Genomic DNA, 18361 nt, shown 5'->3' on the forward strand with positions numbered 1-18361 from the left:
TGTTAAGATAAGTTCTTTATATGAGTCCCAGACTCATCAAACCCGCGTGAGAACACCCCTGTGGCTCGCTTCTCAAACTATTAATTTTTAAGGATCACTTACTGACGTCAGACAGCTGCCAATTCTCCAGACGCGTCTCTGGAAGGATAAACAGTTTATCCTCCGAGGTTCGTCCAATTTGCTAAAATTGTCCGGGTCCGGATGGAGTTTCAGCAGCCGTTCGCGTTCAGGTTTGTGATCCCGGACGAGCCCCCAAACTGTCATGGAAATATAACTATCAAGGAAGCCACAAGAGAGAGTTCTCACCTGAGTAAGGTCTTTATTTCAATATTGCAATATTGGGAGCCCTGCTGCCACTTCGCCAAGTGCAACCAGAGACTCAATTTGTTACAAGCAGTACAGGGTTTTTATAAGACGTTGCGCTGTAAAAAAGTTCAGCACTTGGTCCCTTTCTAAAACTTCCCATTTCTCTAAGAGAAAACAGATTACATCATAGAGCGAGAGAAGAAAAACTAGATTTGTTATTCAAAGCTTATCAGTTACTTTCAGCTAATTCTAATGACCCAGACAGCATATATTATTTTGGTACATTGTCTTCTAAACTAACCTAAACAGTGTACTTTGTTGACGAACTGTTTTCTAAAATTCTGCACGTACTGTAGCATAGCAGTTATATCCTTGAAATATTATCTAAAAGCACCAATATATTTTTTGTAAAGCTCTCTACATTTTTAAGAATCAATTAACTCATTAGATTTCCACTACAGTTGGTAGAGCGGAAAACTGTAGTGGGAACAGTAAGGAATCCTTAAGTCGCTGTTTTGACTCCAGCTGGAAGGAAGGTGCTTTTTGTGAACTTTAATCAAAGAGTTAAAATAGCGAATCTTTTTCACTCAGACGTTGATCAAAAGCTCAATAAACGATGAAGCAGAGGCTCTTGTTCCGAATTCAGCTAACATCTGATTGTCTTGTTTAGGCCAAGATCTGATCTTTGAATTAAGGGACTACTCTGTCTGATTTGTAATTCAAAAGTAGATACAAATGTCACTGTTTTCAAAGGATAGGTACTTAATTGGCTTTATGATTTGGTATTGATTTTGTATCGTTATATTATTAAGTTTGTGCTTTCTGTGTTTTCCATCGTATTGTGAACTACTTTTTTAAACAAATGCTTACAAAGGCAAACACAGCACACATCTGTTTATACCAGCGGTGAATTGTACATTTTTATTAAGTACAATCTACTGTATTTTTAGAAAAAAATGGCGTACTGTGCACGATATGTTGCAGAAACACAACCTGATATTTTCATAATTATTATTTTAATCATTTGACAAGTATGAGGTCCAGGATCCAAATCTTCAGTTCTGATTTTTTTTAAAGTGATATCTTCTCTTCCTCTCTTGGAAATCACAAGATGTGAGCAAATGTTTTTTGTTCTTTTTTTTTCACGTTGCGATCCAAAGAGCCTCAGACACACAGTCTGACAGAAACCAAACCAGAATGGATTCTGCTGGAGGCCGGACTGAGCTCATTCTCACTCCCTGTGCTGAAAACAGAATTATCTCTTCTCCGAACATCGTCTACAGCTGCTAGATATTGCTCTGCGTCCTACTGCTCCAGCAATTCCTTTGACCAAAGACAGATCACTTGTGTGCTTTTAACCTTCTTGTAGCTACAGGCTCTTTGATGGCTCATGCTGATCGTCCTCTGGATCCAAAAGAAAATTTTAAAGCTGATGCATTTTCGATTGTAATTTGCATCTAGCTACAACGTCCCTGGAAAAAATATTTTATTAGTTGTGTGCAATCGGTATCTTTTACTTTACAGATGGTAGTGGAAATAGTTTTTAAAATGTTTTCTAAAGAAGATTGTATTGCCAGGACCTGCCTTTAGCGCTCAGTAGCGATTACACTGTTGATATAGATGGAGAAGAAATGTAAGATGAATTGATGATCTAAGTTAAAATAGCCCTATCACGCCTCCTGTAACAGTGTTTGTATTCATAGCAAGTAATATTCTTTTTCAAACCCGAACGTTGCTTTTGCATTAAGTGTTACATAACAATTACCGGTTTCGGTAGCTTCTGAAGAGCGCACTTTTCCAAACTGAAGCCTATAAGAACATTATTCAAGATGCACCATGGCCCAGAATCGTGCATCGGGACAAGGATTAACATCAATTGAAAGAACTCGCAAATAAAAGATTTGACCGAAAAATTAAATGAGTAGGCAAGTATTAAAACAACACCATAACTTCTTGACTTCCAAACTCTTTCCTGGTTCAGGCCATGTAAAATGACATCATCAGTGGAGTCATGCCGAGGTTGTGAGTTTAAGCCTCACCTGGAGCAGCCTGGTTTTCTGTCTTGACAGGTAAACAGTGTTTTGTGTTATTTGCTAAATGGAGAGAGGATTCTGTGTTAATTGTGCTCCTCCTGGAAGAGGTCAAGATGAGATGTTCACGAGGCTGGTGGTAAATATCCTATCCAGGAATATTTTTTGTTCTTTATCGGGGAATATCGAATATCGGGGCTGTATAAAGGGGCTGTAGGGGGTCAGATCTATAGATGTAGTAAACACATCAGTGGAGACGGTGTGTCTGCTCTCTGTGAGAGAGACGGGCGGAAAGAATAATCTGTGGTCTGGGAAGAAGAGACCCTCTTTTGAAGAGCGGCGCTCCTCACGGAAGAGAATGAAAAAAATATTTTTCAGGGACGCTGATTTTTCTCTTTGGGGGAATTAATGTGTGACCTCGTGGCGCAATGGTAGCATGTCTAACTTCAGATCAGAAAGTTGTGAGTTCAAGTCATGTTGAGGTCAGCTGATGTGTTTGCAGGTGCTGCTGGTGCCGAACCTGGAAATTACACCACCCGGTTGGGTTTTATCTGTACACCACTTAGGTAATCTGAACAAAATAACAGAGCAGTACAGAACACGCAATAAGGAGCTTATGCAGCGAATAATCTTGAACACGATGAGAGAAAACTGCCCATCTGCGTAACATCATGTCCGACTTTAGAGACAGTAACATCAGAGAATGGAAGTTTCAGACCATGTTTTTGTTACAGGTTCAAGCAAACCTGAAAGTTAGGGAGTGTTTGGTCACTTTTGTATGAAAACGTGTCTGAAGCCTGTAATTATAATTCGCCCTTTTTTAATTGTGGTTGAAATCCACTCCTATGTACCAAGACCTTACAGTATATTCATGTTTACTTAAATGACTAACGCTATTGGACATTACTTGGTGTCTTTTTTTGTAATGATTTGCTATTTCATGCAGGAAAGAAAGGAACCCAGACCCAACGTTTGCTTTCAGGTGCAGTTCATTTACATACCGGACATCTATTTCTGAGGAGCCTGATTTAAATCACACAACCCCGGAAGAAGTCGAATCGATAATCTTGTAAACCGAAATAAGACGCGTTATCCATTAAACCACTAGCCCGTCACGTAAATGAATTGCACCATGGTGAGTTCAGTGCCGCTACTAGTAATACCCCACCCCCATCTTAAATTTCTAAGTGAGAAACGTGTTTTCTACATTTTTGTCAGTTTTAAAACTAGGAGTATACGGCACTCTGCACAGTGTACAAAGTAAATTATTTTCGCAGTAATTAATTTATTTACACGTGTATACTAAATATAGTAATAAATATAATAAATGTGCAGCTATGTGCCCCCTACTATGAGCTGATGTGCAATTTTAACGCATGCAGTTAGTAAGGAAACGGTCACTGTTGTAAGGTATTATATATAATGACATTATGGAATAGGATGGGGACAGGCCTGGTGTCACGGGGGGAGGGAGGAGTGTCGCCCCTTCAGTTTTGGGCAAAAGGATTTACTTAACTTGTAATAAAAAAATAGTTGTACTTTGTCAATGGCCAAACATTAATTTATTTACACGTGTAAAATAAATATAGTACATATAGTAATAAATATAGAAAATACAGTAATAAATATAGTAAATTAATTAATTACTACGTAAATAATTTACTTCGTACACTGTGCAGAGTGCCGTATACTCCTAGTTTCGGCACACACGATATATACAGTAAAAAGCCTCAGGCACTGTGTTAGATGTGTTTTCAACATTATATATGCGTTTATTAATGTCGTCGATTTTACAGTTGCAATTCGACATTGATTATATGTCGCGGCGACGTATATATACGTATAGCCGTATTTCGCCATGAATATACGTATATTCGACGATATATATATATACGTATATTCGACGAATCACTGCCCACTGGGAATAGGTTTATTCCATGCTGAAAAGAGAAGAGAGAAAACATAGCTGTGAAACCTTCTTCAGGTTTGTTTTCTCTCTTCTCTTTTCAGCGTGGAATAAACCTACAGTATTACTTGTTCCTTTGCAGATACGAATGCTGACGTAGCTACCCACCTGAATATATTAAACGCTTCATCTATATGATTAACATAATGTTCTCCTGAATAACTACTCGAAAGAAGCCGTAGCTCAGGTGTTAGAGAGATTTGAAATCGGATCGGTGGATTTAGAGTCCAGACTGCGAACCGACAGCTGACACAGGTCTTTTATAGAACAGTTTTGATTTTCTCTACTTTGTCCCCGTGACGTCATTGTCCTGCTCGCAGCCGAGCCCGACACACGATACTGTCTGGTTTCTGTCACTGGGCGGGTCTGTGTTGGTTCTAATGCCCCAGTATTATGACGGGGACACTAAACTGTAAACAGGTGCCGTCCTTCGGCTGAGACGTAAAACCGAGGTCCTGACTCTGTGGTCATTAAAAATCCCAGGTCGTCTCTTGAAAGAGTAGGGGTGTAACCCCGGCATCCTGGCCAAATTTCCCATTGACCCTTACCAGTCATGGCCTCCTAATAATCCCCATCTCTGAACTGACTTCATCCCTCTGCTCTCCTCCCCACTAATAGCTGATGTGTGGTGAGCGTTCTGGCGCACTATGGCTGCAGTTGCATCATCCAGGTGGGGCTACACATTGGTGGTGGTGGACGGGAGTCCCCATTACCTGTAAAGGGCTTTGAGTGGAGTGTCCAGAAAAGCGCTATATAAGTTTAAACAATAATAATTATAATTATTATTATTATTATGTAAAATGCAATAAAAATATCATGTTTGAATAATGTAAAAACTGATAAAGCTAATGCTTTTTTCAGGGCTATATCTACTTTTTAAAAAAAGGGAAGTCTGTCGCGATTGTGAAATTTGGAGAACATGCACCAGCGGGTGCCTTCACATCTCCAGCTTCAGTCTCGCCTGTAGCTGCAAGAAGGTTAAAAGCGCACAAGTGATTTGTCTTTGGTCAAAGGAATTGCTGGAGCAGTAGGACACAGAACAGTATCTAGCAGCTGTAGACGATGTTCGGAGAAGAGATAATTCTGTTTTCAGCACAGGGAGTGAGAATGAGCTCAGTCCGGCTCCCAGCAGAATCCATCCTGGTTTGGTTACTGTTAGACTGTGCATCTGAGGCTCTTTGGATCGCAACGTGAAAAAAAAAACAATTGTTCACATCGTGTGACTTCAACGAGAGGAAGGGAAGATATCATTTTTAAAAATATCAGGACTGAAGATTTGGATCCGGGACCTCATACTTATCAAATTATTAAAATAATAGTTATTAAAATATCAGATTGTGTTTCTGCAACATTTTGTGCACAGTACGCCATCTTTATCTAAAAATAAAACAACAGTCACAACGAAGCCTTTACACGCAGTCTGGGGTATTTTTCCCTTTTATATTTTTGCCACTTTATATCGAACCTGTTATACTCCCAAAAGTGCACAGTAGATTGTACTTAATAAAAATGTACAATTCACCGCTGGTATAAACAGATGTGTGCCGTGTCTGCCTTTGTAAGCATTTGTTTAAAAAAGTAGTTCACAATACGATAAAAACACATAAAGTACAAACTTAATAATACAACAATACAAAATCAATACCAAATCATAAAGCCAATTAAGTAGCTATCCTTTGAAAACAGAGAACACCTTTATATCTACAAAAAACTTGACATTTGTATGTATTTTTTAATTAAAAAGCAGACAGTGTAGTCCCTTAATTCAAAGATCAGATCTTGACCAAAACAAGACAATCAGACGTGAGGTGAATTCAGAACAGGAGCCTCTGCTTCGTCGTTTATTGAGCTTTTGTTCAACGCATGAATGAAACAGATTCACTATTTTAACTCTTTGATTAAACAAAGTACACAAAAGGTGCCATCCTTTGAGCCGGAATTGAACCAGCAACCTAAGGATTCCCTGCTATTACCCACTACAGTCCTCCACTTTACTAACTGATCTATCAAAGGGATTTCAGGATGTCAGGAGCTGCTCTCTGTCACATACTGCCCGATGTAGTGAAATGTTCTGGGTGATTTAAATCCCAAATTGACATAGTTTCCAACTCGTTTCCTTTTTTTTAATTTGAATTTAAGCCGCGAACCAGCATTCTCTGTATAAACTTGCAGGGATATTAAAAAATGTTTGATGGGGTATCAATTATTCAGAAATTGACTCCTTTTTTTTCTTGGGGGATCATATTAAACATTTCATTTGGATCTACAAGAGGATCACCATGAGGAACAAAACTAAGTTTCATTCTGTGTTTATTAGAATCTGTATCACAGCTAATGCATGTAAAGCCTTTAGTATGCGACAGTGAGAGTTCAGTTATGCCGGAGAACTGAAATTTAGTAAATCCATATTTAAATAGATTGCAAATCTTCAAAGTGTTTTGTCACTGCAAATATTATTACAGGGGTTTACCAGCTGCCGCACGTGCTTGTTTTGGGATTATTTCCAAAAAATATCCCATTAGTAGTTGTGTGTCCTTACTGGTATCTTTTAAACATTCGATTATATACAAACGGGACAGAGACAAAGTAATAATCCCATTTTAAGGTGTCTTGCATTTTAATTTACTGAACAGATAAATTGAAATGCTCTGATTCAGAGCCCCTGCAGTTCATGCTAATTAGAACCACAACAATGCTCCTGAGTCCTGGGCACTACACTGAGCACACGTTCAGCTGGGCTCTGACTTTGTTAAGCACGACTTCTTGTTGCAGTTGAGCTCAGAGCTAGATATGATCTCCATATTCTACCGCAATAAGTAGTCTGAAACTTAGTAAATAGTACACAGTTTTTAACTGAAGTCAGGTTGTTAAAAAATTAAACCAGCACCCTGTCACCGAAACTTACCCCGGTCTTCCGCGCGACAAGCGGGGGAACTCAACACTGTACTAACAAGGAGCGGTTGTCCGCAGTTGAGCGTGAGCTCTGATTACTGTCAGCAGACATTTCTTCATTTCCAATGACGTTTTCTTCTGCTCTCAGCTTTTTACCGGTCATAAATGTTCAAGAAGTAATTCATTTGAGTTTGAAGTCTGTCTCTGTTACCTTCGGTCCTGATAAAGAAAAGCCGTGCGTGGGAGACTCCCTCTCTGAAGAAGTTTGCCGTCACCCTGCAAGAAAAGAGAGCCATCATTCACCGAAACAGCCACTAAGACAAATAACATTAAACACGTGAAATGCGAGATGTTGTGGAAATGTTTTCTACTTAGAGATTCTGTCGTTTCTACTCTAACGAGAGAGGCTCTTTGTCGGAAGTACGATTTGAACAAACGTCTCCAGGGGAAACTGCGACCTCAATGCAACGCCTTAGACCACCAGGCATCCTGTCTGTGGCTCTTGTATTGCATTATATGTTTTATTTATTTCTACTTGTTGATAGGAAAAAAAGTGAAATCGTGTAATTTGGGAAATGTATTTTTTTCATGGGGAAAACTAGCCTGAGCAAATGTAAAGTTAAGAGCAGCGCTCAATAAAAACCATCAAAGCCGAAAGCGCTTCTTATGCGGATCAGTATATTCCGATGCCGGTGGTTCTGCAGAAGAAATAAGAAAAGCCGAACTCAAAGCACTGTGTTGCCATTACGGGTACTTTGGCTGCAGCTGCTTTAAGATCTACTCAGCGGGCACAGAAAGTTGTATGAGGTCAGACAGGTTTGCGCTGTCTAAATAACAGTGTGCGAATTTAAACTTATTTAAATAAGATTATTTACAATGTAATACATGCTCCAAAAGCGTTAATACTGCACTGGCTGCTATTTGAAACGCCTTTAGAAATGACGCGTAATAGAGATTGATGCAGCTGGCTTTTATGCTTCACAATACATTGCAATCAGGAAAATAAACCAATTAGAAATATGCAATACAACGTCTTTGAGTTCGGCTATTTTTATTTCTTCTGCAGAACAACTGGTATGGGAATGTACTGATCTGCATAATTCGCGCTTTCGGTTTCTGATCGTTTTTATTGAGCGCTGCTCTGAACTTTACATTTGCTTGTGCTAGTTTTCCACATGAAAAAAAAGAGATTTCCCTAATTACATGATTTCACTTTTTTTCTTATCAACGAGTAGAAATAAATAAATTACATATAATTCAATATAAAAGCCACAGGCGAGTTGGCTGGGGGTCTAAGGCGTTGCGTTCAGGTCACAGTTTCCCCTCTGGTTTTTTGTTCGAATCCCACTTCTGAAAAAAAGGTTTTCTCGTTTTTCTCTGTGAAAAGACAATCAAGTTCTTAACAAATTTCATATATTAGACTTCCGCAATACGTTCTGGCTTTAACAGGAAACTGTGCGCTTCCACAGAAAGAGTAACAAGAGGAGACGTTTCCATGTTACTTGTAGACTTAGATAAAGGAACGTGGCGGTGAATGAAAGAGGCACAGACGGGATTCGGACCCGCGATCTTCGGTTTACGAGACCGACGCCTTACCACTTGGCCACCGTGCCGTCGCTGTGAGCGGGGTCAGCTTACTATATGTTGAATCAACGCTAGTAATTTTACTGTTGTAATAGAGGAACAAGAGGCGCAGTCGGTAGAGCTTGCGACCCTTAAGTTCAAAATCGTTGATTCATGGGTTGTTTGTGTCCTTTCTGATCCCTCTAATCTTTTAGTAGGACAGTGCAAGCAGGACGTGATAGGGTACAGTGACTCCCAATGTCATATGAGCTTTGTGTAATTTAGCTTTCTTAACGCTATGGGGCTCGATTCAAATATCGCTGTGAAAGGTTTTTTCTAGATTGAGGGTGATCTGCTCCCGAGTAATTATAAACACCTGAGCGTTTACTGTTTACTGTTGTGTTACTGTGATAAAGGAACACCGCACTTTATCAAAATACTGCTGCTTCCTAATTTTACATAATGGTATTTAGGCCGGGGAGAGTGACTGCATTCCAAGAGGCTAAAAGTTGATTTCACAAAGCCCCCATTTAATAAAATACATTAGAAACTGCAAGGAAAACAGTATGTTTTAATAAGTCTTCTCCTGGTTTTATATTATTATAGTCTTTCACATTTGAATGCATACCTTACCGAAAATCTTACCTAGATTACAGGCAACACAAACAGTTCTTAATGCACAAAGTCTATTTATAGTTGACTTTCTGCTAATCACATCTAATAGTTCATGAATCTTCCTGCCCATCATGTGTCTGCTAAGCAGTTTCTCCATTTTCCTCCTCCTGTCATTGTCAGCAAGCACATCAAGATGGGAAAATGTAACAGGGAAAAAGAGTAGCTGGTAGGAGTGGGATTTGAACCAAAACCTCGATCTAGAGACAAGAATACCCATGAGAGCTAGAAAAACAGAAGTCCTTAATCAGGGTGCGTTAGAACACTCAACCATCCTGACAAGCAACTGGTAGGAGTGGGATTTGAACCCACACCTCGATCTGGAGACAAGAATACCCGTGAGAGCTAGAAAAACACAAGTCTTTGATCATGGTGGAGGGGAGTCCCCATTACCTGTAAAGCGCTTTGAATGGTGCTTTAGAACACTCAACCATCCTGACAAGTGATGGATGAATGGAGGTGTATTGAATACACCAGTAGTTCACCAACCTGAGTTGCTTTGCTGGAGAAGTGCCATGTTACATGTTGTAAACGTCAAACGTACAAACGTGTTGTACTTTCCAACCTTTCAGTAATATTTTCCAGAGCTAGGGCGCAGTTGTCTTCACAATCTGGATTATCTCAAAAGCAATGATGTCTGTGTAAAACAGATTTTATTTTCGGGAACCGACATTGTATTGCATATTTCTAATTGATTTGTTTTCATTATTGTAATGTATAGTGGAGCATAAAAAAACATCTGCAAAAATCTCTATTATGCGTCTTTGGCATTTCAAATAGTAGCGAGAGCGAGGATCAAACCCCCCTCTTGGCGATAGTTGCCTCACGCTCTGAACAACCAAGTCCTGCTTATTCCCGCTGTGGGTCATGGATGGTGTGTTTTGGTATTTACTCGAAATTACGGAGGATACATGGGACTGCATTTACCTGATAACATACCATGATCTCTAGTACCTAATGAGCTTTGATAATTCAGCTTGCTTATTGCTTTGGGCTCAATTCAAAAGTTGCAGTGAAAGCAGGAGCTGAGCAAGATTCTGTTTAAATGGAGCCAGATCTGTTCACAAGCGGGGAAACACTTCAGCGTTTACTAATTGAAGACCACAATCCGCTAAAACACCCCTGTTTCTTAGACTAAAAGAAGCTAAAAGCATTTTTGAACATGGGTTATATTGTAAATACTGTTATTAAAAAGCTTATTCGCATACTGTCGGTTATTTAGACGGTGCAAAACAGGCTGCCCTTATAAAACTTTCTGTGCCCGTTTTGACCAAGGAGAAAGTATTTTCTGATGGAGCCCTATGCGAAAAGATTTAATTAGCTTTACCCCTGCCAATGATTCAGCATGAAGAAGTAAAAGTTTCAAAGGGAAAAGCAGCTCGCTAACACAGCCAATATTAAATGTACTTGCCGGCACACTATCACGTGCATTGGTTCAGAAGTGATCTCGGCAATGTTCCCAAAGTAAAGCTGAAAGTGCCAAAGAGCATTTCTGTTGAGAAAACTGCCTTGATGTTAAGCTTAGAAAGCCTGTCTTTTAGATGTTCTATCTCTAAACACCTTGTGCAGCCTCCCAACAGACTAACAAATATTTTTTTTGAGAAATGGGCACACACCCGGAAGACAATAACGTTTATCTACATTCGAGTATGTGAATAACAATTTAACAGAAAAAAGTTTGTAAATGAGATTTTGCAAAAATTCAATAAATCGTCTATAAACAGTAAGAAATTATTAAGAAAGTAAGATATTGTTTTATTTTATAAACTTTAAGACAATGAAGAGAGTTTACAGGTCATCCTTCGCTTTTGCTCTTTCAACTTAAGCGTTCAGGATCCAAGCCCATGTGCGGATGGTTGTATTTCTTAAAGTAACTTGTAATCATCAAAAGTTGTTGTGTAGTCCTTCAGTTCTTTCTCGAGTTGTACCATGGATATTTTATACGATCAATACTTTTCATGATCATTTGCATTTTCCGTTTCAAACGGAAAAAGTTCAAAGTGTCCTTATAACTGTGCTCCACATCTACACGAGAGCGCTTGTAAGAGTACAGGACATGCAATGAGGAGTTTGTGCAGCTTTCAGCTTAGTGCGGAGTCCAGAGGAAGGACTCACTCGCTGAATGATCTCTCAAGAAATTCAAAGGGTGTTTTCTGCAAAAGCCATGACAAGTGTGAAGAACAGAACGAAATGTTTTGGAGTTACATTTAAAACAACACTGAGAACACTGTAGCACTTCGAGTGTGTCTAAATTTAATTGTGTAAACCTAGCTGTCTATAAACACAGACAAGGAGTTCTCACACAACAGAAGATTGCGATGTGAGCACAGTAATATGAAACACTTGGAGATGCCAGGGATTGAACACAGGACCTCATACATGCAAAGCATGCACTCTACCATTGAGCTACATCCCCAACAGAACAGCTTGTGGAACTGACTTAGAGATGTGCAGATGCTCACTGACCACAATCCACCACTCACGAAGAATGTCTGCAGTTTCCCACTTTCGCGTTTCCTCTAATACAGAGTAAATTCATGGGAATGAAGAAATAAGGAAGGAAAAATAGTCACATCTAAGCTTCCAGAGACCGGTTAAAAATGAATCAGTTATTTTTATATCCAGTCACATGGACGACGGCCCAGTGGGCAAAAGACGTATAATATACGTCTATTAAACGCATACCTTAGACGTCTAAATGTGGTCCGCAATTCGTCTAGAATGAAATTCTAATATATGTCTATTGTTATACGTCTATGATAAGGTGTTCATTATACATAAATGGTTGGAGTTCTATTATACGGATAAATTTAGAGCACTATTATACATATATGATTGGAGTTCAGGATAACTTTAGAGGACTATTATACGTATATGGTTAGAGGTCTATTATACGGATAACTTTAGAGGTCTATTATACGTATATGGTTAGAAGTCTATTATACGGATAATTTTAGAGGACTATTATACGTATATGGGTAGAGGCCTATTATACATTACAATACAGATTTTAAAATGTACAACTTCTATATTTCCAAGAAAAAAAATATTACAATGAAAGTTAAGACGATTTTTGTCCACCATTTGCAAACCCTGTCTAATTGTCCTAACAGTTAGAACCAGAAACCTATTATTTTCAGTGTCCAGATCTCCTGGCCCCCTGCCTTGCATATGCATTCTTCAAGTAACACATTGTGTGTTCCTTTATTTCTTTAAAGGTAGGGTGGGACTTCAGCACCGCAGCTAGGAGAAAATTATATAATATTACTACCCAAATAAATGATGATTAATATCTTCTTTAGTATAATCTCAAAAATGAACCATTAAGGTTAACTAAGCTCAAAGCTATAATAAACGTATAAAATTTGGCTTGCATCATAGCAGTTGAGCAATAAAGTCTGTCCTAATTAAAGAGTACCCAAAGTTTGAAAGTACAACATAGAATAAGAATAATTAGAGAAACGGCAAAACGATTTTGTGTCATCTTCCCCCTCACACTATTTTTATGTGCCTATTTTTGCTTATTAACGTACTATTTTAATCAAAATAATATTAAGTAAGATCTATATGTATTCAGATAGTATTATTATTATTATTTATACCTACTCGTCAAAAGAGGATTGCTGAGATATTTGCGGATTTCTTCTACGATTGAAAAACGTGTCCAAAATGGTGACCAACGAATACTAGCAATGCATTGTGGTATATAACCGGAAAATATACCACAACGTATGCGTTTATTAATGTTGTCGATATTATGGTTGAAATTTAACATTGATAATACATCGCAGCTATGTGCCCCCTACTATGAGCTGATGTGCAATTTTAACGCATGCAGTTAGTAAGGAAACGGTCACTGTTGTAAGGTATTATATATAATGACATTATGGAATAGGATGGGGACAGGCCTGGTGTCACGGGGGGAGGGAGGAGTGTCGCCCCTTCAGTTTTGGGCAAAAGGATTTACTTAACTTGTAATAAAAAAATAGTTGTACTTTGTCAATGGCCAAACATTAATTTATTTACACGTGTAAAATAAATATAGTACATATAGTAATAAATATAGAAAATACAGTAATAAATATAGTAAATTAATTAATTACTACGTAAATAATTTACTTCGTACACTGTGCAGATGGCTGTATACTCCTAGTTGCAGCACCCACGATATATACAGTAAAAAGCCTCAGGCACTGTGTTAGATGTGTTTTCGACGTTATATATGCGTTTATTAATGTTGTCGATTTTACGGTTGCAATTAGATGTTGATAATACGTCGCAGCGACGTATACACAGATGCAGCCATTCAAAATGGGTGGGGTATTTCGTGGTATACCCCGGTGGGCGTGTCACATTAAAACGCAGTATCATGCAGTATCACGCAGTGTATCGCGTCATTTGAGGTCATGCTGGAACCTCTCATGTACAGCATTTGAGCTTGGACAAAAGTTGGACAAAAGTACACAACCTACCTTTATCAGAAATATTTATGCATCAAAGCCTTTACCGAAGATATTACTAATAGTATTAATAATGAATGACTTTGGACAAGCTGTAAACTCAAAGTATTATGCTGGTCCACATTCTTTCTAACCGTCATTTTAAACGAAAATACTTTTAGTTTTTTCTTTGACAAACACCACAGCATTTCGTGGATAATTTCTTAAGCACATTTGTACAAGCACTTGGAATCTGTCCAAGCCCTACTTTGTCAGGCATTTTCTTTTACTGCAATGGACATAAAAACTCCCTTGCTTTTAACAGAGCGTTTCATAATTTCTAACTACGAAAATTATTTAAACTGCAACACTTATCATTCAACCAGGGCTCAAAATATCACAAGGATCCTCAAGAGCACATCAAAGACTGTATTAAAAGATACTTGTATCAGATACATGAGAATCCAGGCTTTTTTTCTCAACACTTTCTTTTCCGTATACCAGATATTATGGAACTACTTCAGAAGGCTGTCAGCCAGTCAGATTCCAGGAATCAGTACTTTAAAGAAAATTCGATTTCTCCCTAAACATTTTACGCATCGAAGTCTTTAACTAACATGTGAAATAGTGGCAGTTTTAAGCTTTTCTGCTAATATAATATGGAATTGAGTATCTAAAGAAATTAATAACGATATGATTATATTTGTGTACTGCGACAGGGCTGTGTAGGGCTGTTTCGCCTCACAATCAGACAAATGCAACATAAATTGGGCTGTGTAGTCTTCTAAGTATCTTAATAAACTTTCAGCATAGCTTTCTCCCCGTTTAGATTTATTTTTCTTGGGATCTTGGGATCAAACGTGGAAAGATTAGATTGTAATCGTTTTTATTTTTTAAATACATTTTAGAAAAGTGTAATCTATACTAAAAAGCTGTACACCACCTGCTATAAAGATACATATTGTAATACTTTCGGTCTCAGATAGGACGGACACAAGAACTCAGACTTGCAGAGTTAAAGCAAGTTAAAGCCTTGATTTTATATATCACCTTTAAAAGTGGCATCACCAAGCAATACAGATTACAAAGTAAATACCCAACACTGATTGCACCCATCTGTCATGTTAATAAAGACCTTTAAATTGAATTTAGTTTTATTACTTGTTTTTCAGGAAGTTAAAAAAAAACACTTGAATTACTTATCCAGTCTCTCGAACTAAAATTATTTTTCAATCAATGCAACTAACATCGGGCAACGTGTTTTTTTTAATCCAACATTGACAGCCACAACAACAGATGACAATTTCCTTAGTCCTTCCTTAGTCTTCCTGAAATTGTCAGATTATGAGTGAACAAAAGCATTTTATTAAAAACACGTTTGTGTTTGTTTGGGAGCTATATTATGTATTTTTCATATGTAAGAAATAATGATGTGTTCCTGCTTACACATTGCACGACTTTAAAAGCTAGAAAAACAGGTTTCGATTCACATTATCTGGCGAGCCTTGTTTTGTCAAAGGAAAATTCTATTCTACTCTGAGAATGTAGGGGGAGGAAGAATGTCCCTTGTCTTTTTACTTACTCCAATACACCAATGCATTAGCATGTTAAAGCGATTTCATTGAGGAGCCTAGCTTTCTTAACTAGTAAGTACTGTACTTACTGGGTTTTGAAGGGGGGGAGGTGTCTTTTGCTGGAAATCTCGCCCCCTTCTACTTTGAAAATACCTGTGAAACAGGTTTAATTCGTCACAGCCAGCACTCCCGCAGAGAGGGGGGTTGTACTTGCAGTGCATCGGTATAGATGGGAAAGCCAGAGCCGAGTCAAGTCTAGCCATGTGTGAGTCTAGTCTCACAGAGCTTCAACAGCAGATGACAACTTGTGAGTTTGATTAAGAATGAATAAAAACATTTAATTAATAACGCGTTTGCGTTTGTCTGGGTGCTGAAAAAGTAAAAAACAATTACTTTTTGACAATGAAGAACTGTGTGTGTGTCTCTCTCTCTGCTGGCGTTTGTAATCGTTTTTATTTTTAAATACATTTTAGCAAAGTAATGTACCATAAAAGTATTGTGAGACATATTTGGGTTAACATGTTCAGTGTTCAGTGTGTGGTAATTTGTTTGGTGCAAGTGAAGTTTTATTTAAAATCTGACCCAGGGAAAAGTGTGGTGTGGACGGCTGAGGAGAGAATGCAGGCTCGCGCTGTGTCCGTTATTCTTTTTGTCTTTTTGAGCCAGTGAAAGCTCTGTTGTCCTTCACATGAATGCCTGAATCATTGTACCGAACCCAGGATTTTACAGTATTTTTTTCTTTAAAATACCAATAACAGCAACATACAGTTTACATAATATGTTGATGTTCCAAAATTAATATAATTTATGACCTTTATGACCTTTGTTATGCTCTTCGTTAATGTCTAAGCCGGAACACATCATTATATCTCATTTTGTATTTCTTTAAAAAAAAAATCGTTTGCCCAGCCTAACAGTAATGTTGTTATTGTTTTTATCCTGTAAAGCGCTTTGAGGAGCCACCTTTAAAGGCGCCATATACAATAAAGTTCATTATTATTACTATTGTTAATTTGCTGGACAGAGAGGTGAACATTATTACGCAGAAGACAAAGATAGCGATTTACGTTGCATTGTGCATTGTGCTGCTATAATACAGTTTTAAATAATTAAAAGTCTAAACACTATCAGCTTTATTTATGGGTTTTAAATAAAGGCGATTTAAACGCGATTTAAATCAATATAAATGTTTATATTGCAATGCATAGGTGACTATTCATTGTTATTAAAATGACTTAAATTCGATCATGTTGTGATATTTAGAAATATAAATTTGTTTGGTGCGAGTGAAGTTTTATTTAATCTCTGACCCAGGGAAATGTTTTATTTTTTCAAAGATGTGATATATAGTATATTCGACGAATCACTGCCCACTGGGTGTGCGGACCTTTTCTTATTTACCTTGTGCAATCGTGTTTCATAAAATGTAATTGTATTATAGCATGAACCCCTGGCGATTTTCTTGATACGTTATATGTGCTCTTGTTTGTATTGTATGTATTTTTGTTGTACAAATAAAAAGTAAAAAGCACAATTTTCCGGATGCAGCTGCTGTAAAAAAAATTACTCCAATACACCAATGAACAGACCCACTCACCTCTTAGTGTGCACAGTGCATGTCGCAGCGCTTCCTGCTTTCACTTCAATGCGCGTCCTGATATTGATTTTTTTTCGTGTGCCGCGCGGAGGCTCTGAAAGCGAGAGCAATGAAAAGGTGCACGGCGCTGTGAAAGAAACGGAGGTAAAGACGTCTCTATACATGGATGACGTCACCATCCTCCTCTCTGACAATGCCTCAATTAGCAGAGCACTGCAGTGTTGTGATCAGTTCTCTTTGGCTTCCTCTGCAAAAATTAACAAATCTAAGAGTGAGATTTTTTATCAGAACTGGAGGGAGCCAAAAGAAGGACATGATCTCAGGCTGCAAGAGAAGAGAATTAAGGTCCTGGGGGTGTATTTTGGAGAAGAGATAGGAACAGTAAATTGGCAGAACAATTTGCCAATCTTAAACAAAAAACTGATGCAATGGAAGGACCGAGACCTCACCATGACAGGGAAGGTGCTGGTCATCAAAGCCGACCTCTTGCCTGTCTTGAATTTTCTGGCTTCTACCTTCCCAATCCAACACCGTGTTGCGGCGGCGCTGAGGAGATTGATGTTTCAATTTCTATGGGGTGGGAAGCAGGAAAGACTCAGAAGGGAAATAATGTACAGGCCGCTACCCTCAGGGGGGACGTCTGTCCCAGATATTGCTACGAAGCTACGAAGCAGAAAATCTGTGGGAAATAGAGAGCATAGGTCAATATCTCAAGAAACTGTGAAAAACATTATCATGTTTAAGTAAAGAATGTGATTTGAACCAGAAAAAAAGAAATTGTTGCTATTTAACTGGTACCGTGTCAAAATGTAATGAGATGTGATCATATATACTGTTTTAAGTATGTATATTAATGTAAAGCTTTCTAATTTGTGATGTCCTGTATTTTTTTTGTGAAAAGAAAATAAAGTTCATAAAAATCTAAATCGGTTCACCCAGGGCGAGGCTCGGCCATTGCACTCCGGCTGTGCTGACCCCTGCGAATTCCCCAAATGTGGGAATCTCGACTGCATAATTTCTGGTAGTGGGGGACTGCGTTCGCGCTCTCCCCTGATGTGCTTGGTCCAATATCGGATACGGAAGAGTTACGACACCATGAGCTGCGATACGATCCCAGTTCGAAGGGAGTCGATTCCACTGCTGGTTCTCGGTTTCTTTTAGTTAGAGGTCCGGAGAAGCATTTCAAGCTCGTTGCACTACTCCTTCCGGACATTCATTCCCTTTTCAAAGTCAGTCGTTTTGCTGTAGTCTGCATTATTTAGGCTGATTATCGAGGTTAGCCTTTATTTGGTCATGGGGGCCTCGGTACTGTATGCTAATTC

The 18361-nt window shown here is 38.4% G+C and overlaps 3 non-coding genes across 3 annotated transcripts; 1 reads left to right on the plus strand and 2 right to left on the minus strand.

Moving 5' to 3' along the window:
- Positions 1–8735: 8735 nt before the first annotated feature.
- trnat-cgu (transfer RNA threonine (anticodon CGU)) lies at positions 8736–8807 on the minus strand. Its single transcript has one exon. It is a non-coding gene; the product is annotated as a tRNA-Thr (tRNA).
- Positions 8808–11773: 2966 nt separating this feature from the next.
- trnaa-ugc (transfer RNA alanine (anticodon UGC)) lies at positions 11774–11845 on the minus strand. Its single transcript has one exon. It is a non-coding gene; the product is annotated as a tRNA-Ala (tRNA).
- Positions 11846–17921: 6076 nt separating this feature from the next.
- On the plus strand, positions 17922–18092 carry LOC148669215 (U1 spliceosomal RNA). Its single transcript, XR_015937319.1, has one exon. It is a non-coding gene; the product is annotated as a U1 spliceosomal RNA (small nuclear RNA).
- Positions 18093–18361: the final 269 nt, after the last annotated feature.

The sequence above is a fragment of the Lepisosteus platostomus genome, chromosome 5 (assembly GCF_059453375.1).
Source record: "Lepisosteus platostomus isolate fLepPlt1 chromosome 5, fLepPlt1.hap1, whole genome shotgun sequence".
Lineage (NCBI taxonomy): Eukaryota > Metazoa > Chordata > Actinopteri > Semionotiformes > Lepisosteidae > Lepisosteus > Lepisosteus platostomus.